The sequence below is a fragment of the Psittacula echo genome (genome assembly GCF_963264785.1).
Source record: "Psittacula echo genome assembly, chromosome: 2".
In the NCBI taxonomy this organism is placed as follows: Eukaryota; Metazoa; Chordata; class Aves; order Psittaciformes; family Psittacidae; genus Psittacula; species Psittacula echo.
Genome location: NC_137737.1, coordinates 91327369 through 91353679, shown reverse-complemented (window position 1 = coordinate 91353679; position 26311 = coordinate 91327369). Strand labels below are relative to the sequence as shown.

At 37.5% G+C, this 26311-nt stretch overlaps 1 protein-coding gene across 2 annotated transcripts in view; it reads left to right on the top strand.

Annotated features, from left to right (window-relative positions):
* The window catches only part of GALNT1 (polypeptide N-acetylgalactosaminyltransferase 1), an 87697-nt gene that overhangs the window by 14352 nt on the left and 47034 nt on the right, over positions 1-26311 (top strand). The window contains exon 2 of one of the 2 annotated variants that reach the window (XM_080611387.1): positions 10655-10824. The gene's annotated coding sequence lies outside the window, so the exon portion shown is untranslated. Of the gene's footprint in view, positions 1-10649; positions 10825-26311 lie in introns of both variants that reach the window. The other variant, XM_080611388.1, reaches the window with a different exon arrangement.

Sequence of the window (26311 nt, the reverse complement as noted above, 5' to 3'; positions counted from 1 at the left end):
TATACATGTGCTGGAGATAGCACTAAACTTTAAGCCTATTACAAACTTTTTTGTCGTATTCATTCTTGATGAGTAAGCAGAATGTTGTTATGGTGTGGAAAATCAAATTGAATTTTCCATTCTGTGTATAATTTTTCCATGAATATGAAAGTTGATAAGGCTTTTGTTGAAAGGGTCATATTTAAGTCATCATCTTTTTGTTTAGAACTTAGTTTCTGGAAGTATGGAATGCTTTTTGGTGCAAATATAAGAGCGATGCTGACGAATCAGTGGTTTAAGCATACTTGGTCTATAGAACACTTCATCTTGCAACGCAAATAACTGTTCTCAGCATTTGTTATTCTTTGAAGCTGATGAAGTACTTGAGCTGGTACTTATAAGTTGGTTCTTATTAATTTTATATCAAAGTAATTTTAAGCTAACTGTTTTACTACGGAAATCCAGCTTCGGTGTCCTGACAAATGGCTGGTGTTCTGTTTTGGTGGGAGCCCCACAGGGAGGTGATTACAAGCCTTGAGTTTTCAGTTGCAGAGGAAGGTTGCTTTTTCAGCTGGCACTTCTCTAGTTTAGTTACTAATGATGAATTGAAGTTGAGTCTTTAAAAAACATAGTACATTTCCTAACGTATACAAAAAAGTTAGTTGATACTTTCCATGTGAGCCAATGTTAAGAAGTGGTTTGCTAAGAGTATGACTTTGTCAAACAGCTTAGCTGAAAGAATGAGTTGGGAAGCTTTGTTTTGGCCTATCATGAGGTGTGCAAAAGTGTTGAGAGTTTCCTGCTTGCTTTACTTGATGTCAAGTTACACATTCTGGGGTAAGTGGTTTAAGACAGTATAGTATTTCCAAAGTTGTTTTTTTTTTCCCATCTGTCTAAAGGAGTGAGAATAGTTCTGTGTTGACTGAACAAAAGTGGTGCATTGATATTTTTATTGCTTTATATTTAACTGTATTTTTAAAAGGTGCCTTTTTTCACTTTGGTGCTTGCTGAAGTGTTCGTAATGTAACATACCTGCTATCAGATAAAATGCCATAGTTCTTTCTATATCCTGACCTTCCTCTCAACGTAGCAAATACCTAGCCTATTTGTTGCATTATTTTATCTTTAGTAAGTTTGGTTTTGGGAGTTGATTACAAATCTAAACATTCAGAATGTTTTCTTACTGCTTCCTAAGTTTTGATGTATCCTAGGATGAACTTCTATATGGAAGATTTCTGTTTCATTTGTTTCTAGAATGAAGCAGAATTCAAACAAGAATTATTCCTCAACCCTGAACCAGACAGGTGTTTTAGGGAAACAAGAATTTATACAATTGGTGTCTTTGCAGTTACTGAAAATGCTAGATGGCTGGATTTATATTTTAATAGCTATTAGAGTTTTCCAGTAGTGAAAGCTTTTCCTATCCTGAAGCATTCTGCAAGGTATGGGATTAATAATCCTTCTCTCATGATGTTATGGTGTAATTCACAATATTCCTGTCCAGCTGCTAAAGAGGTGTTTATAAATTGAGACAGAAAACAGATACATAATAATTTTGGGGGGAAAACCCCCACCCAACAACCAAAAACCAATCAAAGCCAAACTCCAAAAAGCAATTAGAGAAAACAGAAGACATAATTATCACATAAAAGGCCTGTTGAGATTTAGCGTAACAACAACAGCACGTCCCAAAATTTAGGAATTAGGCTGTTAGTTTCATGAGCATGCCAGTCTGCCACTGCTGCTTAAGTAAACAGTCTTTTCCTGACTATTCTTTCCCTTCCTTAGGTGCGTATTGTGACATAGATTGCAAAATTGTTTGGATTGCAGCACATGCTAAATTAGCTCCAACCTGTACCCAAATGTGATGTTGTCAGAACAGAGTGTGGGGATAAAAGCAAATGCTTAGGGAGTAGGGGATTATGTGTTACTTGAGCTGCAGTACTGATTTTCAGTATTCTTGATTTTTTTTTTTTTTTTTTTTTGCTACTTGACTTTAGGCATGATGTATATGTAAACTGCTTACCTTGTTTCCTGCATAGGGAACTGTCTTCTGAGTTTGAGCTTGGAAAAAGAAAGGCACTGCTAACGGCTGACTGACTCAGCAATCAGTAAACTGAGTGAAATAGGGTATTTCTAGGAAGAAGCCTTAAGGTTTGCAGCATGATTTGGGAAACTCTGCTGGATTGCTGCGCTGCCAAAGGCTGCATTAAAACAGCAGTGCTTTTTTTAGAAAAGCTAATTCATTGGTTTATTGTTGCAGTTTCCTCATCCTTGTTATGACAGTGTTAATAGCGCTCGGTATTCTGTTTCAACTAACTGTTACTGATTTTACAAAAAGGGACAAGAAAGAAGTTAGGATCCGCATTACAAACCAAATCCATTGTTTTGGAAACTTGATAACGTAACGTTTCCTGTGTTCCTTTGTGGTAAACAGAACTTCCTGAAATAGGGCCCATTATCTCACCTGAAGCCAGAAAATGTTTGCCTGCTTAGAAGAATGGAAGAATTTTTTGTTTAGGGATCTTCCTACTCTTGCAAATGAGAAATGATAGTCATTTGTCAGCTCAGCCAAATTTCGGATACTGTTGCAAGCAGCAGAGCTTTGCCTGGAGGCAGATGAAGATATTCGAAATGAGGATTTCTGTGGGAGGGTTAGTATTTGTGTATGAAGACATATGCTCAGTCAAACAGTTTGTTGGTTTAGGGTATCTATTCTCCCATTGACACTGACAGACAGTTTTACTGAAATGCTTTAAATCTGGCAGAAGGCAGCAAACAACTCCCCCTTGTTTATTTCCCTCACCACAAAATTTTTTGTTTTAAATCAAGCATATTTTCGAAGAACTGAGTCCCAGGCCATGCTTTTTTCCTAGGGGGGGTTCTACATGTTACTGCTGTGCTCTAGGCTAGATTTTTCTGAAGGTTTACTTTTATGTGCTGTAAACTTACTGCTCCCTAAGTTAAAGTCCTCCTAATAAGCAGTGTGTCATTATGGACTTTGGAGTTATGATATGCTTGTTCAACTTTTAAACAGCTGCCTCTAATATTTCCATTACTCACTGGGGGATTAATGTTTTAATGTGTGATAATACAGGGCTTCATAAAAGCTTGTGGGCAAGAATAGAATTCTCTCATTTTCCTCTTTGGTTAACAACTGCTAATTACATTTTGGAAGAGAATACTTCCTATTTGTTTTGTGATGGTTTTTTATGGTTACATTTGGTTCCTAAGTTAGTAAATATATAAACAGCCTTATTTAGCTCTGTATACTGCCGTAAATTATTTTGTTTGAAGTAAGGAGTCTAATATATCTTTTGCAATGGAGGCATAGGGCTGAATAGGCAGTAGACTGTCACTTATGCCAGGATGCTGAAAGAAATGATTTCTCAGTGTCTAAAGAGACATAATTAGATGTGTGGAGCAGTGATTTTTACTTTGGGGATTTTCTGCCACTTAGCACTTTGTTTATTATCTTCACAGGAAAATACTGTATCACTGAGATCCTTTATAAATGTTGAGAAGCATTGTGTAAATTTGACATTTGCTATTACAGATTTACCAGTTGATTTATTTCAAGTGCTCCCTGTTGTGAATGGCAAGTCTTAAGATCTTGCTTAGATTCCCTTCCCCCCACTTTTTTCACTCTAAGTAATATGTTGTGATTTAAGCCCAGTACCACGCAGCTGTTTGCTCCACTCCCCCAGTGCACACTATGATACTGTATGTATGTGTGATCTCCAAAAAAGCTATGGCTTTCTTTAGAAGTAGTATTATTTTGTAGTTCCCTTTCTCTTCATATAGAGCAGAGTTGCTGCAATTTTATTGTCCCACAGTTTCCTGTTGCCACTTGCAGACTGATTTCTTGGCTTTTGGAAGGCTGAGGTTATGATCCTTTAAGCATCATTAAAGCAGCATGTAAAGCAGCATGTTTGAATGTCCATGATGTTGTATCCCTCTGATCATCTCCGAGGTAATGAGAAGTATTTGTAGTTATCTCACTCTCTATATTTCCATTAAAAATTATCAGTGGAAGTGGAGAAACTTGGTATGACATTAACTTGCGTATGTTGCTTTTTTTCCCCCTAGACTCCGTTGTCCCACACTTTCCCACTGTAATCTTTCCTGTTGTTTGGGTTTTTTGTAACAGATAAAAAATTGAGAGGTTACAGATTATTCAGTTAAGTACTATAGCTGAGAATATAGCAAAGAAAGCGTTGATCATCATAGAGCATGCGTTTTTAGTGAATATTTATGGGGGCAACTGATTGATTTAAATGCAGTTATTTATTTTAAACATTTTGTACTCATAACTAAATAGGATTTTTTTTCTTCAGTAGGTAGGTCTGGGAACTTTTTTCTGTTGAGTCAGGAACAACTAGAAAAGGTTAAACAGAAAGCATTGCCCTTCTCAGTTGGAGGGATCCTGTATTTGTTTGCCAGTGTTAATGTCACGTACACTTTTTCTGGCAAAGAACAATATTCTGGAGGTGGAAGTTGAGCCACATTCATAAAAATTAAGAAATCCACTTTGTGTGTACCTGTGCACACGCACACATGCACACAGCTGTATATGTAGCTGAGGTTAATGCCAGCTGGCATACTGGAGGGTGTTGCTGATTCTGCCAAATTGCTGCTGCCTGGTTTAAGGCTGTTACCATACTCACATTTTTTTGAGGAAGATGACTACTTGAGCTGTTATTGTAAGCAGTAGTTATCTGATGTCTCCTGAGCCTCATGTGACTTGTGGTGAAGAGTTGTCAGTGAGGTCCAAGTCAGTACTTTGTATACAGGAAATGCATTCTCTTCAGTGTCAGGGATGTGCATCTGCTGTTGGGCCCACCTGAGCTTTTGTGAGCAGGGGGAGAGAAGACAAGAAGAGTTGAAACTGTCGCGGAATAGTATAGAAAGATGGAGATTTTGAGAAAGAAGTACGGCTCAGTCCTTCAGCAGACCATTACAATAGAAATATTACTGGAAAACTAAATTACCCACTCTTTATAAACAAACAAAACAAACAGAAAACTTGTGGTTGACCCTAAATCTTATTTTTTTAACTTCTGCATTTCTTCATAGTGAGTGCTTTGTCAACTGAAGGAGCTGAGAGGTGTCTAATGCATTTTGCACTGTGCCTCACATCCTCCATATGAATCCGTGCTGGTTGCTTTGCATACTTGCAAAACAATGAGGGTAGTGTTTCCTAGTGGTTGAAGAGAAGGTGCAGAGGGTGTTTGCCAGCTCACAGCGGTCAACACGCTCTTTGTTGATAGTCCCACTGAAGGCAGGCATACTCAGACCCTTGATGCTCTGTGCTCATACTTAAGGCTGATGTACGTTAACGCTATCAAAAGAAACTGCATTTGCTGTTTGCTTTACGAATGTTTTTGAATCATGATAATTAAGAAAGACTTCTGTTGTCTTTACGGACCTGTAGTGCTACTCCTGATTTGCAAATAATTTGGTTTTTTGTCTTTGTGGAGAGCAGTTGTGAAGGTACAGAAGATGTCTTTTTTCCTTTGAGTTGTGCAGTGCTGTGTAGGTACTGTTTGAATTATGAATAAGGTATTTCTTACAGTCCAAAGAAATACAGTAATGGTGTTGATTATGAGAGTAGACACTTTACTGTTGAGAGCAGTAGATTGCCTTGTATATTTATTTTTTTCTTATGCTTTTCAGCAGTGTAGTACTCTCAAGCAAAGTGAAAATGAGCTTTGCTGCAGTCTTGATTTGGTGGTAGGAGGGTGCATTTTACAGCTGAATTCTAAAAATAATATTTACTTAAAAAAAGGTTCAATTACTTTTGGTCTCTTTTATACACTGCTAGTGTTGGCTTGTGTTGCTTTGAGTCAGTGTCCCCAGAAGACAGAAGGAGACAGACGGCCTGTGAGATAGAGGCACCGTTGTATTGTTTGCATGGCTGTACTTGCCGGAATCATTGATTGATTGGTGAACAACCTATTGGTGAAGGCCAAAAAAAGGAAGAGCATAAACTTTAGATGTCAATCTGGTTGAAATAACTGTTACCTTGATGATTTTTTTATTTTTTTTTTTTTATATAAGTTTTGGGGAAATAGTATGATAGCAGTATGTATTTTACATATGTTAAACACATACCTATGTTTATGGTTTTGCTAATTGCATTAAAATGATGTCTATGAAACCTTTTCTTCCTTTGATAAATTGCATGCAGGAAAAACATCTTTGGATTGCCTCCATTAAGAAAGATTTATTCAAATTATTATTTCCCTTGCTGCCTTGCTGTATAAGATAAAGCCGTGGAGACTTATGGAATAAAACTGTGGTGGTTTTGTTGTGTGCTTTGGAATTTTTACATATTGTTGGTCACTTCAAGACCAACAGGTAGGAGATGTGGTTTTCTCAGTGTTATATATCTGTTTTCCTGGAGTTTCATAGCAAGCTAATAATATTTTGTCCTTGTCATGCTTTCCTGCTCACTTTGATATTTCTGATTATGTGCAGGATCATACCCCTAGACTGAGCTGGTACTAAAATAAGCTGAAGAAATGGAGTTGGCTGCATACATTCTGGCAGCTATATGATTTTGTGTCTGTGGGGAGGTGTGTCACTAAATAAACAGAAATTGACAGTACAGATTGGGAATATCATGCATGACTAAAAATCATAAAGTCAATCCGTATTATATTTAGGAAGAGGTAAAAGTGGTAAGTGGGTTAAAGAGTGACAATTAGGAATAGATATGTCATTGTGTATAGATAGCTGTACATGGTTATTGCTGTTATTAACATTAAATGTGTCAGTAGGAAGGTCTCTGAATAAGGGGAATGCAAATATTGAGACTAATCGAATATTGAGATGCTTGAAAATGAGACGGTTATATTTTGCACTCTACAAAAATGTGGCTGTGAATCGGTCAATATGTCAGAGTAGCTAGCTAAAATGTTTATGTTAAACACTCAGAGTATTTGATTCTCCTGAAAATTCAATTTTCAAAGAAACCATTCTTTGTTGTTAAGTGCCACTTTTATACAAAGCTAAAGCACCCACTGTGCAGCGGGTCTGGTGCTTGTGATGACAGAATGGTGGTAATGGAGTATAAAATAGGACAGTAAAAACTATTGACAGTGGAGATCTCTGCCTAGATTATCCTTATCTAACTTTCATCCTGTGAAATACTTGGAGTTGATGTGAGAACTTCTTAACAGAAGCTGCTTGGATTCCAAATTCCAAAATCCCAGCTTCAACAACTTCATTTGAAGTCAGTAGGCCATTTGTATGCATGGTTTAAAGCTGAGGTAGTCTTCAGTCTAAATTGTGTAGTAGCGTGAGCATTGAAAGCTAATGGCTGCTGGTAGCCTTAATCTCAGTGTCATAACTGCTATTGCAGCAGATGCTTTTTTGTTTTTTTTTCACCTACATATTTTGTTATCGGTGTCCAGGTCTGCTAATCCACTTGCCTGTCCACATCAGCAGTGTGTGTAGGTTATTAATTTTTTTCTGGGTTACTTTGAATTTATGTTAAGAAAATAAAAGGGCACAGTGCATCTTCTTGACCTTGGTTTCTTTTGCTTGTTTCTAGCTTTAACAGCTTTTGTTTTGAGTTGGAACCATGAGAAAATCACCAGCTAGTTCTGTGTGCGTTCTGTGCTTTAGTTTTTGTTCTTGACAGGATATAATGGAAAATCCAGCTAGAGTAGAAACATGGTAAAGAGATGTAGTTACAGGTAAGACAGTTCTCTCTTTAAACATGCAGTTTAGGGAAGCAGATTTGGAAGCTTTATTATGAAAATCAAAAGTGCATAATCAAGCCGATCTAACATCCTCTACAACAGGAAGCTTGTGGACTGGAGAAAGCCACATGTGATACTTTTACAGAGCAAGCTAAGGAAACATGGCCTAGATAAAAAAAGCTATTTTAGGGTATGTGTAAAATCATTATGTTAACAGCAGAGAGTTTTGTTTTTCAGTAGTTCACTTTCAGCAAGAGAAAGCATATTTGGATGGGAGTTTGTGCAGTTGTTTCAGCTAACTATTCTTGTTCAGGAGCTGGGTAATGGATTAACATATAGTTCTGCAATATGAAGACAAGATGTGTTTGGGAACAGATGCAGGTATACAAAGTGGTGATGGCAGTGCAGAAGAATCTTGACTGTTGGAAAGATGGCCTGAAAGAATAGGATATGATTTAGAAGAGTAAGTGAAATGCTTTATATTTAGCATAAAAATAAAAAATAGAGGAAAAAGTGTTTAAATTGCTCCTGCCACCCTATTTCCTACCCTGATCTAGGGCAAGCCATGGATTATAAAATGAGAGTTCATGACGCAGCATTTTTCAGAAAGAGTTGTATGTATATATTAGCATGAGTAAACAGTGGTATAATCTGAAGGGCATGTAGAGTTGAGTCTCCTGCTCTGTTCTGTGTTGTAAGGTTAAAGTACTGTATCAGTTTGGCCATTGTATTTCAAGAAAGATGTAGGCGCAGTTAATTTGCCTCAGGAGTGTAATGGTGATGACTAGTGATTTAGAGAAGATAGTATGTGCAAAAGGAATGATTGAATTAGTATTTTTGTAACCCGAGGAAAAGATCAAGGGAAATTATAAGCTTTTAAGTGTGTAGCAGTTCACTACAAAAAAGTGAACATCTGCCCTTGGTAAATATGCCTTGCTTACTAATGGCAACATGGATCATTTTCTGTGTGTCCTGCTCTCATTGTTCATTTTTTGTATGTTTTATAAGAGCTGTTCCTGTCCAGTGTCTGGTCTTAGGATTCTTTGAAGAAATACATAAATTAGCGAAATCCCAAAAGTTTGGATTTCCTCTAACCAGAGGGATGTGTATATAGATACTTCAGTTAAAACTGCTGAGCAGATAGAAGAAAACTTGGTCGCAGATTTGCCAACCACTTAGCCAGTAATGAACTACATTCCTCATCTAAAAAAATGGATCGTGTTCCACACCTCTGTAAGGCTCCTGAGTTTTACTGAGAAAAGTGATACTAAAAAAGGCTAATTTAACATAAGCAACACTGATTTTATTTTGTGTGTGTATTGCATGTTACTGTGCAATGTGTAGAGCCTAGTCAGATGTATCCTAGAAGTTTGTGTTTGACCTTCTTGAGGGCTGTGACTAATTTGCTTTGGTAAAAGGCAGTTAGGTCTCTTCAGAATTACGTTCTGATTTCTTAATATTTGACACTTTCAGAAAGGTAACAATGAGTTAGGTTTTGTACTGGGTATGTCCTGAATCATTGTGTGAATCCATATTTTTCTGGCCCTTTGAAATGTCCCTTTTTTTTTTTTTTTTTTTTTTTTTTTTTTGCCTTCCAGATTTGGTAAAAATTGGTATTATTTCTGGGAGATCCTTAGCCTGTTAAAATTCAGACTGTAAACCACTTCTGTGGATATGGAACTGCTTACTGTAACTATTCTATCAGTATGCGTTACCAGTAGTTTGGTAATCTGTCCTCAAATGGAGAACAAAACTAGGAATTGAGATATTTTCCCTTTCCTCTTTGATATGCAAAAAAAAAAAAAAAGTGAAACTGCCAAGTGTTATGCTTCACCTGCCTTGGTACTGGGGTAATATTTTCTTTCAGAATCAGCAGTTGACAAACACCTTTTCTAGTACTGCCAGTCTTCGCTTTCCTTACCATGTATTTCCTCCATACTGTCGTGTTATCATAGTGTCAGCATCTCCCTTGTATGTAATTTTTCATCTGGACAGGCAATACATAAAGCTAACTGGTAGAGCAGTAAACTTGAAAAACTTAGTAGGCTCATATATAATACAGCAAATGCAACACACAAGCTCATAATATATGGCAAATATTACTTCACTGTAGTCAAGTTAGAATTGCATTAAAAATGGGAAAAAACTGCTGTCTTTTCTGTTATGATATTTTGTTTACTTTGAAGGAAATTCTAAGCAGCTTCAATTATTGCTGTATAAACTGGGTAAAGAAAGCTTTAAAGAATTCATTCAGTATTGCTAACATTTTAACAGATAACACTTGAAAAGGCTCAAGCATCTTTTTCAGGTGACACTTTTTAGAAGTGAAGAATATATTACTTAAGCATCATGTCTGTGTTAGTTTAATAACACCTTTTTTTTTTTTTTTTTTTTCCCCACTAAAGTTGTCATTATAAATGCTAATGTTTAACTTGTGGGCAAGAGATGAAAGAATGTAGCAAACTCCTACTTCTATAAACTAGAATATATACATATATATGGGGAAAATTTGATCTGAAAGAATGATCATCTGGAGAGGAGCTGCTCATGTGAATGTGTGCCATTGAGGAGGCTGTTTTCTAGCCTTATCCAGAACAATTCATAGTTTGTTGTGCTAAGTGTTGATGATTGGATAGAGAGCGACATATATAGAACTCAAAAATAGATAACTGCTTACTTGGGAGGACAGGCAGTCCTCCCACTTAAATCATATCATCTGAGAGGCTAAAAAATTTTGATGACTTGTTCCACCTCTCCACTCTATCCTGCATATGTTGTTTTCCTCACAGGCTTAGTTCACTGCCTCTTTTTAGAAGCAGTCTTTTGGCTCCTTCTCCTTTGGACAGGATTTTTGATTTTTGAAGTCTTAAATGCTGGGAAAACTTTCCTCCCCTTCGTTTCCACCTCAGGCTCTGCCAGAACTGAGTCTAGAACTTATTTGAATTTCTGCTTTTCTTCTAGGACAGCCTTAAGACCTTGCGGATGGAAGACCTCTTTTGCTTCTGCGGTCACGTCAGAATGGCCTAGGCCAGTCTGTTGCTTTATGGTTCCTAGCACAGGCACTCTACAGCAATGTGGTGGGATTTTGACACCAGTGCTAGTGGACCATCCAGATGGCTGTAAACCTGCAGAAGAGGTTAGTACAAAATGTGATCCAGGAATCTTTGACATTTTGTTCAGGTCTGTCTGCCTTGGATGTACCTTAGAGCAAAGGGAGCACTTAGAGATTACATGTGTACTAGTTTATCAGTGCATTGGGTTTGTGTGGCAAGGTTTTGGTAGTCAGAAGGTGCAGGGGTGGCTTCTGTGAGAAGCTGCTGGAAGTTTCCTCTGTGTCCGGTAGAGCTAATGCCAGCTGACTCCGGGACGGACTCTCTGCTGGCCAAGGCTGAGCCCATCAGCAGTGGGACAGCATCATTAAGAAGGGTAAAAAGTTAGTGTGCAGCATCGACAGCAGCCAGAGAGCGGAATGAGACTGTGTGGGAGAAGCAGCTCTACAAACACCCAGGTCAGTACAGCAGGAGGGGAGGAGATGCTCCAGGTGCTGGAGCAGAGATTCCCCTGCAGCTCATGGTGCAGACCATGGTGGGGCAGGCTGTGCTCCTGCAGCCCATGGAGGTCCATGGTGGAGCAGATACCCACCAGCAGACCATGCAAAGAAGGCGGCTGGTATATTGGAATAAGAGAGAAGATGGAGTAGCAGCTGCTTACACAGTAGTCTGTTGGTGAATCTTTAATCATTGTCTAACCGTGTGGTATGGCTTCTCAGGGAGGTCTACTTTCTCTTGTTGTAAAGATTCTGTTATTTTCAGAGAAGCTGAAAATCTTTCAGGAAAGTAATTTTAAATGCATTGGAGCACAGACTTCTAAAAGAGGCTTTAAAAAATATCTGATTTAATTTAAATTTAAAAAGTTATTTTATTAGAAGCTGTACTCTCCAATTAATGTATAGCTGAATTTACAAAGCAGTTCCATCACATTCCCTTTTTTAATGTTTTCTGACAGATTAACTTTTTTTTTTTTTTATGGTGGCGTGTTTCTCTCTTGGCTTCTAGTCAGGTATGAATTTTGAATTGTAAAAAAGCTTAAGTTGCTACCTTCAAAAATGATGTGTCAAATTAAATACATTAGCTGGTTTTTACAAGGTGCCTGACAACTTCTGGAAGAAATTGGCAAAGTAATAAGCACCTAAGTATTTGAAGAAACTTAATTTTGTGAAGTCTAATATATCTCTGCCATACCTAATGTTCTACTGATGGTTTCCTCTATTCAACTATGCAGGAAATTGTTAGTATCAGTCTTGCAGGTGACCGGGGAAAAAATGAATTCTTTCAAGAAATAATTTTTCTGCCTTAAATTCCATATCACACTTTTCAGATTTCTCTGGACTGCTGCACAGTGCAACAAGTAAATTCTAAATTTTATTTACTTCTTTCACTGATGCAACACCTGTATCTTGATACGGCTATTTTATTTGAATTTGCCAAACCGTTTCCACATTAGGAAGAAAACTTACAAATTAAGCCAGATGGAAAACCTTTTTTGGAATCGCTAGCCGTAAGAGTATAGTACTGAAATTTAACATGAGTGAATCTGCCATATTCCTTCTAAAGTATTGACAAATAAGATCCAGCAGCATTTGAGAAGTATTTGTTGCAGAATACTGAAAAGGTAGCATTTTCTTATGAAAATTAATTTATTTAAATACTTCTCATGATTTAAGTGAAAACTATTTTTTTGTAGCTTTTTTGACTTCCGTTTTTCTAGCATTTTCTTTTACAAATGAGCTGAAAGCATAATAGTTTTTTTAAAAAAAATTGAGATTTTTTGCAGCTGTTTACAAAACAGGATTGCTGTTTTCTATAGAAATCAACTTATAATAGTTTCCATTATGCATTTTGTTTGAATGTGAACTTGAATGTCTTTGTTCTATTTTATTTTTTGTTGAAGTTTTAAGTTGGGAAGAGTGCTCAGTTTAACCTTTGGAAATCCAAACAGTGCATCTGATTCGGGCACTAATGCTGTGATTACAGTGACTTGATATGGCTACCCAACAGCTTCTTTAAAATTATATCCTCGTGTTTGATGTAGACCTTTTTCTTTCTCATTATATTTTCTTTCATTAATAATGGAATGCTTTTTATAGTGGTATGTCCAGAATGCAGAAGAAAACCTATGAAACCAAGATGTTCTTTGTCATACTTGGTTGGATTTAAGTGCGACATGTTCTTGGTTTCCATGTTCAGGAAGTTTCAGCAAACTAAGTATCGGATTTTTTTTCCTTGCTGAAGTGTTTGGAAGTACTATTCCAGTGAACATGCAGAGGTTTAAAATGTTTACTGTAGTATCAGAGATGAGTCTAAGAAATGTCTTAGTGTAGCCAATGTTTAATTTGGATATACTGGCAAATACAGTCTTGGTCTCTAAATATTCTTTCTTTTTTTTTTTTTCCCCCATCAAACTTGTGTTAATCTTTCATGGCTATTCAGTTGGGCTTTTTGTTTTGTTTGTCTACTAATCTAGCTCTTTCACGTATTCATACTTGAAGAGACTGCTAATATAAAAATGGTTTAATTTATTTGCGTTAGGACTGGCTTATGACCTGGGCTAATCACACTGAGCTCTCTCCCATACACTTAATGAAATACTAAAGCTCTGCCTGCTGATAATGTATAACAAGCTAGGTATACATCTATGATCAATTACAATTTCTGTGCTTAGGTCCATCATTTACAGTTGTTTACTTTTACAGTTACAGAAGGACATTCAGTGAATAGGTGAATACTATGTGCGTCATATTTTTTAATCATATGTAGATGTATATTTTTTAGACAGAGGGGGTCTTAACTTCTCATCATTCCTCCTCTTTTTGTTATATAGTCTTGATTCCAGCAGCAGCAGCTGATTACTTTTTCATCCTGTCTCTACTTTGCCTCTGTTGTGGGTTAAGCCCAGGCCGTAAATTAGAACCATGCAGTCTACTTCCCCCCCCCCCACCTTTCTTCCCCCCACTCCTGGAGGGACGGGGAGGAGAATCAAAAGAATGCAACTCCCATGGGTTGAGATAAGAACAGTTTAATAACTATGGTATAACACAAATCACTACTGCTACCACTAATAGTAATAATGATAAAGGAAATAACAAAGGAAGAGAATACGACACCTCACCGACCGGTACCTCACCCCCACCCCGCAGTGCTCCAGCCCTTCTGAGTCACTCTCAGTTACATCCTGGGCATGACATGCTGTGGTATGGAATACCTCTTTGGCTAGTTTGGGTCAGGTGTCCTGTCCCTGCTTCCTCCCAGCTTCCCCATCTCCCTGGCAAAGCATGAGACTCACAAAGTCCTTGGTCAGGGTAAACATTCTGACCAGCAACTGAAAACATCGGCTTTATCAGTATTATTCCCAGGCCGAAAGTCAAAATCACAGCGCTGCACCAGCTACTAAGAAGGAGAAAAAGTGACTGCTGCTGCTGAACCCAGGACAGCCTGTTATCCTAATTTTTGTTTGCATGGTAGCAACCTAGGAGATGTAGATGTAAGAGCAATGGGGGAAGGAGAGTGCATCTGCTTCCATTCTGTGTGGAACAGAATTGGTCAGAGCTTCTGCCTGCATGAGAATTAAGGATAGTTTGCTTGTTTCACTATCAAAGGGAAAAATAGTTAAAGGGAAAGAGTGAGTAGACCTGTGTTGTGAAAGTGGCCTTTGCAACAGTTCAAAATGGACAGCACTGGTACATCTGTAGATTCTCTTGTGGTATCACAGGTTCTGAACCATATAAACCCCTATAGCTCAGCTGAAGTCTGAATTCTAGAGTTTAAGGTCTGGTCCTGTGGAAATATCACTACCAGAGCTGAAGACCAAGATGCCATGGGGACAAAGGAAGTAGTCAGGACTTTAGTCATGAAGAAGAGCCATTGCCGTATTGGGCTGATTGCAAACTGTTTAGCAACTTCTTTTCAGTTTCTTCTTTCTTGTCCAGTCTTGCAAGTGATCCCAAGTTCTGAAGGATTTCTGGAACTCTGCTTTATTATTCTGCCTATTCAGTTTGTTATCTGACAGGTTTTGGTTGTTTTTTTTTTCCTTCTTATTTACCTAATCAAAGTAAAACCCAGAATGCAAACATTGCCTACTCTAGAATGGGGATAGGGTTTCCCAGCTTTCCAGCTGGGATTAAATGTACAGTCTGCCATTCTGTACAGTCCATTTAAGGGACCCAGGGTATGACGACTTTTTATTGTCGCCTAGGAACGGGGGATTTTGAGTGACCTCTTCTAGAACTAGAGGAAGGGGATGCCATGCGCGATCTTGAAGAGGCATGTCTGGATGAACATGCAAACGCTGTTTTTGTTTTAGTTCTAATGGTCTTTCTTCTATAAGATGGTTTATTTCCTCCCCCTTTTTGAGCCTCTCTTCTAGATATAGAAGGACCTGTTCTGCTTGCAAGTGCCACTCTAATGCTCCTAGTGATTGCTTCAATGGTTGGGGCATCATTTCCTCTATATGCTGATACAGTCAACAGCCAAGTTTGTAGTTTTGCAATATATTCTGCCACTACTGGTTTACCCCAAGTTAATGCATTAACATGCCACCAGAGCAATCGTTTTGCTTTCTGAATATTTTCTTCTTGTATCTTAAATAATTCTTGTGTTAATACAGCTACTCTTCCCAGAATAGGAAAATTCGGATCAACGTTAGAAATAGCTTTCTGAGTCTTAGCAAATGAGGTTTTCCAGTCTTCCTGAGGGTCATAATAGTCACTGAGGTTGGTAGGAGGAGTTGCTGGAGAACCATCCAATTGCCCAGCAGCAATGGACAACTGACAAAGCAATTGTTGGTCCCAAGAATCCTTTTACTAAATCTGGATCATGATCTCTCCAAGGTACATGAATAATTCTAGAATCGTTGTTAAGAAAAGGAGTCAACACAATTTCAGCATGTTCTGTAAGTTTTTCTATTTCAGGAAAGAAATCATCAGGAAGATTTTCAATGTTAGACAAAGATGTTATAGTTACAGGATCCATATATGAATGAGAGTCAATACAGAATTCAGTATCATAAGGTACAGCGTAAAGCAACAGCAAGTATAGATGTAAATATACCTTGGTTTTGAGCTCCCATGGAGGTGCAAGTAATCATGAACAAATGTTCATTTACGTGAACAAATTTATGGGTCCTTGAAGAAAATCTCATAGCTGTTTTTTTTTTATACTATGTGTACATTTGCATGGATTGACAATGAAAGTAAAGAACTTAAAAGCATGGTATTTCTCAAGCTTATGTTTTCAGAGATTGCTGGGAAGACAGAATTAAAAAAACCTCAATCTGAAGCAAGTAAGTATGAGTAACAGGGAAAGTGAAGGATGGATGTGAAGAATCTTTATCTGTAGTGCAATGCTGCATGTGTTAATTTAAGTACTAAGCAGTTGTTAGCAGAAGTTACCTGCTGAGCAAACAGCTTTGTGATCTGACAACAGACTTCATGTGTTAATGTATGGTTAAGAACTATATGGCCTGTCTGTATAAATATAGCCATTTGCTTTCTCTATAGAATTTATATTTGCATATGGATACTGCAAAGGGGCACAAGTTTTCGTGAAAAACATTGCAACAATGTCATGAATGTATCACAAAGTTGGACCCTGCTAGCTTTTCTTTTTTAATCCATATCTGCTCAGGCTTTTCTTTCTAGAGAAGGAGAAACAAACATATGTTCTGAATTTTTCTTTTTTTTTTTCCCTGTACTAGGATTTTTGGATGGAGATCTGATGTTTTCTCTGTATTTCAAAAAAATGTGTCACCCTGCAAAACTGCTGAGCTACTTTTGGTCAGAATTTTGGAGTTTCCCTGGGTGTGGTGGGCTGTGTGAGATTCTTAATTTTTTTTTTTTTTTTTTTAAACTGGCTGCAGCATCACTGCTAAAGGAATAGGAAGTAAAAATTGTTAACAAACCTTTGAATTCTTTACCATTATTCATTTTACTTGAGATAACATAACTCAGAATGTGTTAAGTGATTGTCACCCTTATTTTGTAAAATTATATTTACTAATTCTTTAAGTCTTCATGTTTAGTCACTTGCATTATCTAATTCAGCAGTTTTTAACTTGATATCTGCCTGCATTTGATTTGTCAGCAAGTTCTGCAGTTACTTGAGGCAGAATTCAGCAAGCTTCTCTAGGACAAACACCCAGTATGGTCCCAATATGTAACATCAGTTTTTCTGTACCTGTATTCTTTTCAAAGCTTTCCTTCTAGAACACTTAAAACTTCTTTAGTATTGTCCACTTATATTGAAGGCAGAGAAAAAAAAATCCTTTGAATGTATCTGATGTTTCTTCAGCTTCCCCTTCTGTTATTTGGGTTTTGTTTTTTCTTTTTTAATCTACAGTAGGAAGTTTTCAGGATTCGAGATTTCTGCAGTTACTGACATAAGAATGGTTGAATCTGTTCACTGCAACTTACTGTTTCCAGAAATCTCCTTTATAATCTTTTCTTTAATTAGCTGACTCTGCTTTTCTTTAATTCAAATTCCTGCTCATTAGTGATTCATCCTTAATGATGACTTTTTGACTGTGTAATTTTCTGCTGTCTTTAAAACTGTTTGAAGAATTAATGAACAATTTTATTCTACTCTATCTTTTGGCTCTGATACATATCTAAAAAATAATCAGAAGCTGTGTGAAGGCTGGGTGGTTTAGAACATTTGAGACCTAGCTTACAAGATTGAAACAATGATTCCTAACATGTGAGGAAGGTTTCAAGAATGTCTTGTAAAAGATTTATGCACTTCATTGTTCACTGTCGTAGGTCTTTGTCTATGAAAAATGTATAACTAGCTTGGTGATAGTGAATTCGTCTGACCTTTAAGTAGTTAAAGATTTTTCCTTGAGATTTGTAATTCTTTAATCATAGAATGGTTAGGGTTGAAAGGGACCCTGCCATGGACAGGGACACCCTCCACTTTGACAAGGTTGTTCAAAGCCCTGTCCAACTGACACCTGAGTTGCTAGTTCTCTTCTAACTTCTATCTTAATAGCAGGAATAGAGAGTAAATTCCAACCCCCTTTCTGTGTTCGTCAGTGTTTCCAGGAAGGATCTCCTTGTTTTGTTGAAACACTACAAAAGCAAATGCTACCTGACATTTGTAAATGCTCCCTGACATGTGCAAACTGAAGAAAGTATCATCTGCAAAAAGTTCTATTGAGTATTTGACACATCTGTATGAAGAGTGATCTATTGATAAAGATAGTATTCATTTTAGTTCAGTTTCAGCTGGTAAAAACCAAGTTTGCAGTTTGACACTTTAATGTGGAACTTTAAAAAAAAAAATTTGAAACTAAATTTTATTTTTCTGGACTATGCAGAAACATTATAAAGGAAGATGGAAAATATGAGCCTTGAATATGGAACAGCTTTCTGTGTTTTTGCTTTCATATAGCCTTACCTAGTGCGTATGATTTCTTAAAGGAGATGGCTAGCAATAGTAAATTAATTCTTTTCAGTAGGAATTTTAACTTCAACAGAAGTCCTGTCATCTAGTCTGTTCTACTTATAGCTCATCTTCCACCTGCCAGATGATTTAAAATAGTCTTTGGAATGTGTGACTTCTCGATAATTAGAAATTCTTGACTGCTTGCATGATTTGGTCTTAGTGAACATATGCTTTGTAAGGCCAAGTGATGCTGCTTTTGACTAGAAGCCTTCATGCTGTGTTGCATCAGGTCACAAGCCTAAGCATCTAAAATATGTGGAGGTGTTTACAGGTTTTGCTGCAGACAGCAAATAGTATACTAATAGCCTAATCTCTACAACTTTGACACTAGCATGTTGTAATGCACGTCTTGCATAGTTCAGCTTTTATTTCCTAAAAGAGCCTTGGAACTGGCATTTAGCTCTGATAGGGAAGCTTAGTTTTAAAAAACCTTTCTTCTGAGTAGTGGCGAGCTTGCAAGATCTGTAGCTCACATAACAAAAATTCATTTTCTTGAGGAAATGGTAGATGTTCACCTAGAACACCTGAGTTTTCCTCTGCTAGTCCTGTAGTGTTGGAAGACCAGCTAGCACAGCTCTCCAGTGATTTATTAAAGACTGGAGTCAGTGTATAACTCTGGGATGCTGATTGGCAGGAGTTTCTGTACTGAAAAAGCTAAGTGCTGGGTCACCAACCGTGGATCTTCCAAAAACAAAAAACCAAAGAAAATTTCACCTCAGACTCCTAGGCCTCTGTGAAGGGTAGCAGAAGGTTCTAGTAGGTTTTACTGATGTATCTCAGCCATTAATTATGGTATGTTGGGGCTTTGTGAGCTTAGTGCATTGCTAGCAGTGACATTAAAATCTTGTCTTGCTGCCGTTAATAACAAAAGCTTTTCGCTTGTGAATTGCTCATTGTCTTCATGCTGCCTATAATACTCACTGATGAAAATACTATCTGTGTCTTCTAGCTGGCTGTTACTCTAGGGCACACTTAGTAGCCCTCCCAGAGTGTGTATGCGAAATAGCTATGGCTTTGAAGAAGAATGTTTGCTCTCTTTCAGCATCTGAGATGTCAGTAGCCCAATTTAAGACTGCAGTTGTTTCAGGAAAAGAAATGACTGTCTACTGTCTTATAAATCTGCTCTCCGAAAAGGATTGCCTGTTCTGTAGCTGTTAGGATACGCAATATCTGTTGTTCAGTGTAAGAAGGAAAAGATTGCCAGTACTATAATACCAAATAAGTTAATGCCTGGGCAAAAACTTACTGCTGTTGGCTTCAAGGTATTATATATGTATATTCATTTTTTTATATATTGCAATTAAATTTGGCTGAGGATGTACTTTTAATATTTGAATCAGTAGTATAAAAAGATGTATAGGGTTTTTTTGTATAGGATTGGTAATACTAGGTAATGTATACTGATTGTTTACTGAGCATAATAGAAGCATATTTTAAATCTCAAAGCAGTTGAGAGAATGGAAGTGTCTGAAGGATCCATGAATAAGTGTCTATTTTTAGGTAATTTTCATTCATCTTGAAGGGCAGACAGAAAAATGAAATTGTTGCCTCAGTCATTTGAAAGCTACCTTAAAGTCATGGAAGAATAGGTGTCTAGTGAATCTCAGCTGTTTATATGACAGCAGTAGTCTTTGTACTTTTATTGTATTGTTGGTTTCCAAATTTTAGCTGTCCTCTTGAGTCCTTTGTAATATTCACAGTGATATTCTGATAGGGAATATTTTGTTTCCCTCCTGGATCAATTTATTCTTTTTCTTGTATAGAAAAAATGGTCCCAAAAATGAATGTAAATCAAAAATCTGTTGATTATATTGGTTTTGAACTTTTCTTTGATTAAAATGTTCATCTGGTCCTTTGAAACCTTGCCCATTTCATTTTTTTCCTGCAAATAGGATAGGGCTTTCTTAAAGTCAGTCTTAGAAGCATTGTCTACAGCTGGAATAAAAAGTAACCCAAGAAAGCCTTTCAGAGACTTTTAATTTGAGGAGTTCTGTAAGTAATCTTTTATTTTAGTCCCAAAACCAGTACATTGGGAGAATTTGGCATTAGGAGAATCCATGAGTGTTCATGTTTGGTTTGAGGTGAGTTTGGGGTTTTTTTTTTCCTTCCAGAAGACCAACTTAAAACCAAAACCTGACACCTTTTCCCCTCCCTTCTCGCCGCCCTGCTTCCTGTCTTCACCAAACACTGAGCTGGTATGGAGTTGTTTTATGACAAAGATTTGCCATCTGAGTTTGCTTCTGGAAGCAATTAGTTTAGGCCTTTCCATTTGTATTCATTACTCTCATATGAATTCTGGGCTGGAGGAATGGGAGTAGGAAGGACTGCCTTGGTCACTGTGTCCAGTCCCCTGCAGTGGTCTCTTATAAATCCACAAGGCTCTGCTTTGAAACATCTTTGCTGAATACATAGCTCTCCCTCTGCCCTTGTGAAATGCTGGTGCACCATACAGTGGTTGCTGGTTTTATGTTTAAGGAGAACACTTAAGTGATGCATCCAAAAATGTAATTGGCCTTTTATCCATGACTGGGTGACAGTGGCAGCTCGCTGTGTCACCCCTATGAGCCTTTGCTTTATTGAAACTCTTCAGCTGATAGCAAAGTTACATACTCCAAGCATACTATGGAACATATTTTATTAAATGCCACCTCGATTCTGTTATTCTTGTCCACAAACCCATCTTGCTTCCTACCTTATCACTTGTTCCTTTTTAACAGCAATAGGTCTTAAGATTGCCCATCTAGATCTAGCACCAAGATTACTAAAGAAAATAGTTGCCAGATTATCAAAGGTGTATTCTCATTTGCTTACTGTTTTTTTTTTTTTTTTATAAGCCTTTACAGTCTTTCTTATAATCATCTTACTTATGCGCATTATTTTTTGTATTCATCCTGATCTTCTTCACTTTAAATAACAACTTTCCTTGTGGGAGCTGTATTTAAAACATTTTGCACTGTCTGACAGCAGTAACTTTAAAGTCAGTTATAGATTAAATAGAATGTATGCTGTTGTAACTTAATCAAAATTGCATTGCTTTTTATTCAAGCTCTGATCTAATTATATCCCTGACTATTCAGTCAGTCTGTTCTAGAAATATTTGCAGTATTTATATAGTATATTAATTACTACATTAACGTATGTTATGTTAAAACAGTATTAATATACTTTATTTTATTAAACTAACTGTGTGTGTCTGGACAACTTGCTGTTCTTCTGAATATCCTCACATTTATGCCTTTTTCAGGTAGTATGTGTAGGAAATTTCCAGACTCCTATCACACTTTGAAATGTCACATGGCAGTTCTTTCTGGGCCCTATAGAAGGGATTAGACAAGCCATCCTGGTTTTACCAGACTAGGTGATCTCAGCTGGTTTTATTTCATCTTGGGTTTAATTATTTCTATGTCCTTGTCTCTGTTGCAATTAATTTTCACATATTTCATCTTTATTAAATAGTATAATTAATATTTGGGCCATACTAGGTCATTATTAATATGAAAATTAGAGTTTTCATTTGAGTAGTGCTGGTTAGGAAGAGAATCAGGAAGGACTGTGTAGTAGTGAGAACTACTTGAAAGTGTTGACCAAATGCTTGCTTATTTTCTTGGAAAAGTTTAAGGAGATTTAATCAAGATAGTACATACTGCTTACAAACTCATGTGAGAAATTGTTGAGCACTAATTTGCAAAATGATAAACTGTTTTAGAAGTTAAATGATAGTAGTTAAGATATTTTTCTGAGAAGTATGGGTAGCAAAATAGCAATTATCTTCAATTTTCTTACAGTAACTGAAAGAGCTTGGTTTTGATATTGTTTCTACTCAGTTTAGAAATGTTATTTCTTTACTATGTGTCTGTAGTAGTCAGTTAACCATGCAAGTTTAGAGGTTAATTGAAAACTCTTTAGATAAGGTCCTTTCCAAACCAAGGTCTTCTATGATTTTAAATCAGAAGAATCAGAGGTTCAAGTGCACAGTGACTTAGTTCCATTTGATTATAAACAGTCTGACAAAACTGTGGATGGAGTGCATAGCTGTTCAGTTTCTGGTCTTGCTTTTCTATGTGAGTGGCTGGATTTTCATTTTACAAGAGCTTCTACTTTTATAAGCATATTTATGCGTGCTAATTTATCTGGAGGAAAACCTTCATGAACCAGTAACTTCTGCCTTTGTGTAGGAAGTTCATCCTTGGTTTTAAAATTTCAAATCAGCTACTTCTATGTTTCTGTTTTATTCTTGCTTCATTCCGAGGCCTACCAGTTTTAGAAACAAAATTTATAGGGTTTTTTTTTTTCAAATGGTCAATTTAAAAAATTGACTTTGAATTGAAAATTGATTTCTGATGAATTAAAAGTGTATTCTTCCTACACAGAGTACGAAGAATAGAAATTAATTTTTTACTGACCTACATTTTTCAAATCTTCCTGAAGAGTAGGCTTGCTGTTAATGAATTGTTTTCATACTGCTTAGATTAGTATGATCTGTTTTCTCTCATCATTTCTTCAGAACTTACTGTTGCTGAATTATACTGAAGAGATGACTTCTGAATACTAAAACCTTTTAAAATCCATCAAACCAGTGTAGCCCAATGAGGAGTATTTCTCTTGCATTAACTTCTGAGCAGAAGAGAGTACTGGCATCTTCAAGCTCATGAATATCCTCTTTATCTGATGAAATTTACCAGACATGTTCCTGTTTCTGTGATGACAATACTGAAGGTACCTGTTTTCCACAGGTGATGGGTTGACCTTCTGATTTGAATAGCTTTTTTTTCCCACAATTGCTTTTATAGCATTGAAACTAGGTGATGCTTTGTTTCTACTCAGACCTGTTTACCAGTGAGCTGACAGTAATGAGCACTGTGCAAACAAGCACTAAAGACAGTTTAACAGAGCCCACCAACCAAAAAAAAAAAGCCAACCCAAAACAGCCAAACCCAAACAAAAAATCCCCAAAACAGACCACAAACAACCCCCCAAAAAACCTCAACAAAACAACCAAACCAAATATCATCACAGTAGCAGATTAGTTTTGAAACATGATTCTAGTGTTGGCATCACTTCTGTTTTCAGATATAGACATATTCAACTGGGTAAGTTTCATTAATAGTTCAGATATATGAAGTTGTAGTCAGTGCTCACGTGACAACTTACATTTGCTTCAAGTTTTAGAGGTTTAATCCGTGCAAAGTCCATACAGATGCCTAATATGTTACCTTAGAATATGCCAGTCTTTTCTCCATCATTACTATGTAGACTGAGAAGATGAAAAATCAGTTTCACGTAGGCCATCAATCTTCTCTTAGATGCTGTTTAGTTAATTACTTTCCATTGTTTTAAATTGATATTAATAACTTAGAAACAGCAAATGTTGTGTCAAGATTTTGGTGAACCCTTACTTTGTGCCAACTTCTCTTTATTCATATCTGAAAGTTTGGAAAGCAAACTTTGCATCAGCTTTGTCTGTTTACATGCCACATCCAGTGTGGAATCCTGATTTAGTTGAATAATGGCAATGAAGTCCTTTGTGAAGTCTTGTTAGAAAACCGTATTGAAGACTGGTCGCTAGTATCAACAAAGATGAAGTTGGTCCAAAGATAAAAATGACTGAATAGTCGTGTGTCATACTGAAAGAATAAACATTCTTTCTCTTTCCAACTGTGTTGGTAAAAGAGGTGGTAAAGTAAAACAATGCACTTTATATGAGCAGTAATTTTAAAGATTACCTTTTTCCATAGTGTCAAGTCTATAATTTATTTTTTGGGAGGTGGTGGCAGGGGAAATAAATCACTCGACCTTCAGATGTAACAAGACTTGAACATAACCATTTTTCCTCCCTTCACTTTATTCTTGGTAAGTTACAGCCTCTGTTTCTACTGTTCTTAAGGTGTTTTTAATACTTTTTACTTCCATGGTGTAAAGGTTATGTTATCTATTATGCAGTATGTTGAAGGGAGGAAAAATACCTGGTTTCACAAATCTTTGGTTTTATTATATTACTCAGTAGCAAAAGCAATTATTAAACTTATGCATTTGAGGATTATTGCTGTGGTTAGTGGACTTATTTATATGTGCAGTTAACTTTGTTTGCTATGAAGACATATTGCTGATTCATATTAAAGTTGCTGTCAGGCTCCAAAGATTTCTTTCTGCAGAATAGCTTCCTAGCCTCTTGACACCCAGCCTGTATGGGAAAGTGTGGGCCCTCTCCAGAAGGAGACAGGAGACTTGGTTATCCAGGACATGGGGAAGGTTGAGGTAGTGAATGACTTTTGCCTTGGTCTTCATCAGCAAGTGTTTCAGCCACACTGCCCAAGTTGCAGAAGGCAAAGGCAAGGAGTAGAAGAATGAAGAACCACCCACTATAGGAGAAGATCAGGTTTGAGACCATCTAAAGAATCAGAAGGTACACAAGTCCATGGGACCTGGTGAAATGATTCTGTGGGCCTTGTGGAAACTGGCAGCCTGGTGAAGTCCCCACTGACTGGAAAAGGGAAAACATAACACCCATTTTTAAAAGGGGAGAAAAAGGAAGATCCAGGGAACTACAAGCTGGTCATTATCACCTCTGTGCCCAGCAAGATCATAGAGCAGAATCTCCTAGGAACTATACCGAGGCACATGGACAACAAGAAAATGATTGATGACAGACAACATGGTTTCACTTAGGGCAAATTACGCCTGTCAAATTTGGTGGTCTTCTTGACAGGTTTACAGCTTTGGTGGATAAGGGAAGAACAACTGATGTCATCTACCTGGATTTGTGCAAGGCATTTGATACTATAGCTGAAGAGACATAGATTTGATGGATGGAGCACCCGGCGGATAAAGAATTTATGCTGCACTGTGGATGCATTATGGATGGCTGCGCTCAATGTCCAAGTGGAGATCAATGATGAATGGTGTTCCTCCGGGATTGGTATTGGTACTGGCACTGTTCAACATTTTTGTCAGTGACATGGACAGTGGGTTTGTATGCACCCTCAGCAAGTTTGCTGTTGACACTAAACCGTGTGGTGCAGTCGATACACTGGAGAAAAGGGATGCCATCCAGTGGGAACTTGACACGCTTGTGAGGTGGGCCAGTGCAAACCTCATTGACATTTAACCAGGCCAAGGACAAGGCCCTACACCTGGTTTGGGGCAATCCCAAGCACAAATACAGGCTGGGCAGAGAATGGACTGAGAGCAGGACTGGAAACAGGACTTTGTTTTAACTTCTTGAGGTGTTCACTCTGCCTGTCTTTCTAGCCCTTGGATGTCCCTTGGATTGTCGAGCCAGGGCCATTCCAAGGTACTTTTTCAGGGTATAAACTGCATGCTCCACCCCTGCTGGGTGTCACTAGCAGCCGTGCTGAGTGTGCATTTAGTTCTATCCCCTAAGTTCTCATTAAAGACACTGAGCAGTATGAGCTCCAGCTTTGACCTCTGAAGGACACCACTGCTGAATGTCTGTCAGCTGGACTTCGTACTGCTGATCAAAACTCACAGAGCCTGGTGGTCAAGCCTCAGTTCTGGATGGAGGAGTTCTCTTTCTGGAGCTTGCTCTGGGCCAAGGCTTTGGTATGCTAAGAGCAGTTGCTTCACCAGTTTCTGAGCTCCTCTTCAGTGCTGTGCTCCCTGAATTCTGCTGGTAGGCCGACAGTGGAAGTGCTGTCATAAAAGCAGAGGTAAAGATACAGTGTAATTCATGAGATGGTAAATGGCCCAAGGGAGCCAGAGGTCTTTTCTAAAGGTACAGGGATGGGCCTTGTCAATGGTAACCAGTGTGTGTTAAACCATTACCTTGCTGTCTCATAATCACTCCTCTGAACTCTCAAAGGGTGCAGAAGGTTCAAAAAGTGTCTCTTTGACATTTCCCTGAACTCTCAAAGGAATTTTCTTGCATCAGAGGCAGATACAGCACCAGCCTGTGCATTTTAAAACACTTAATATAGTTGGTGTTTTTATGGCCAGAAAGTCTGGATTACAGTTCTCTTGGTGTTTTGCTAATTTTAGGACCCCTAAGCACTATGCTCCTGTCTATTTTACACTTTCTGTTACAGCCCAATATGTCACAAGTCTGAACTTCAGGAAGTATGAGATTATAATAATTTATTTCATTTTCTTTTAAAACATGTTATTTTGAAT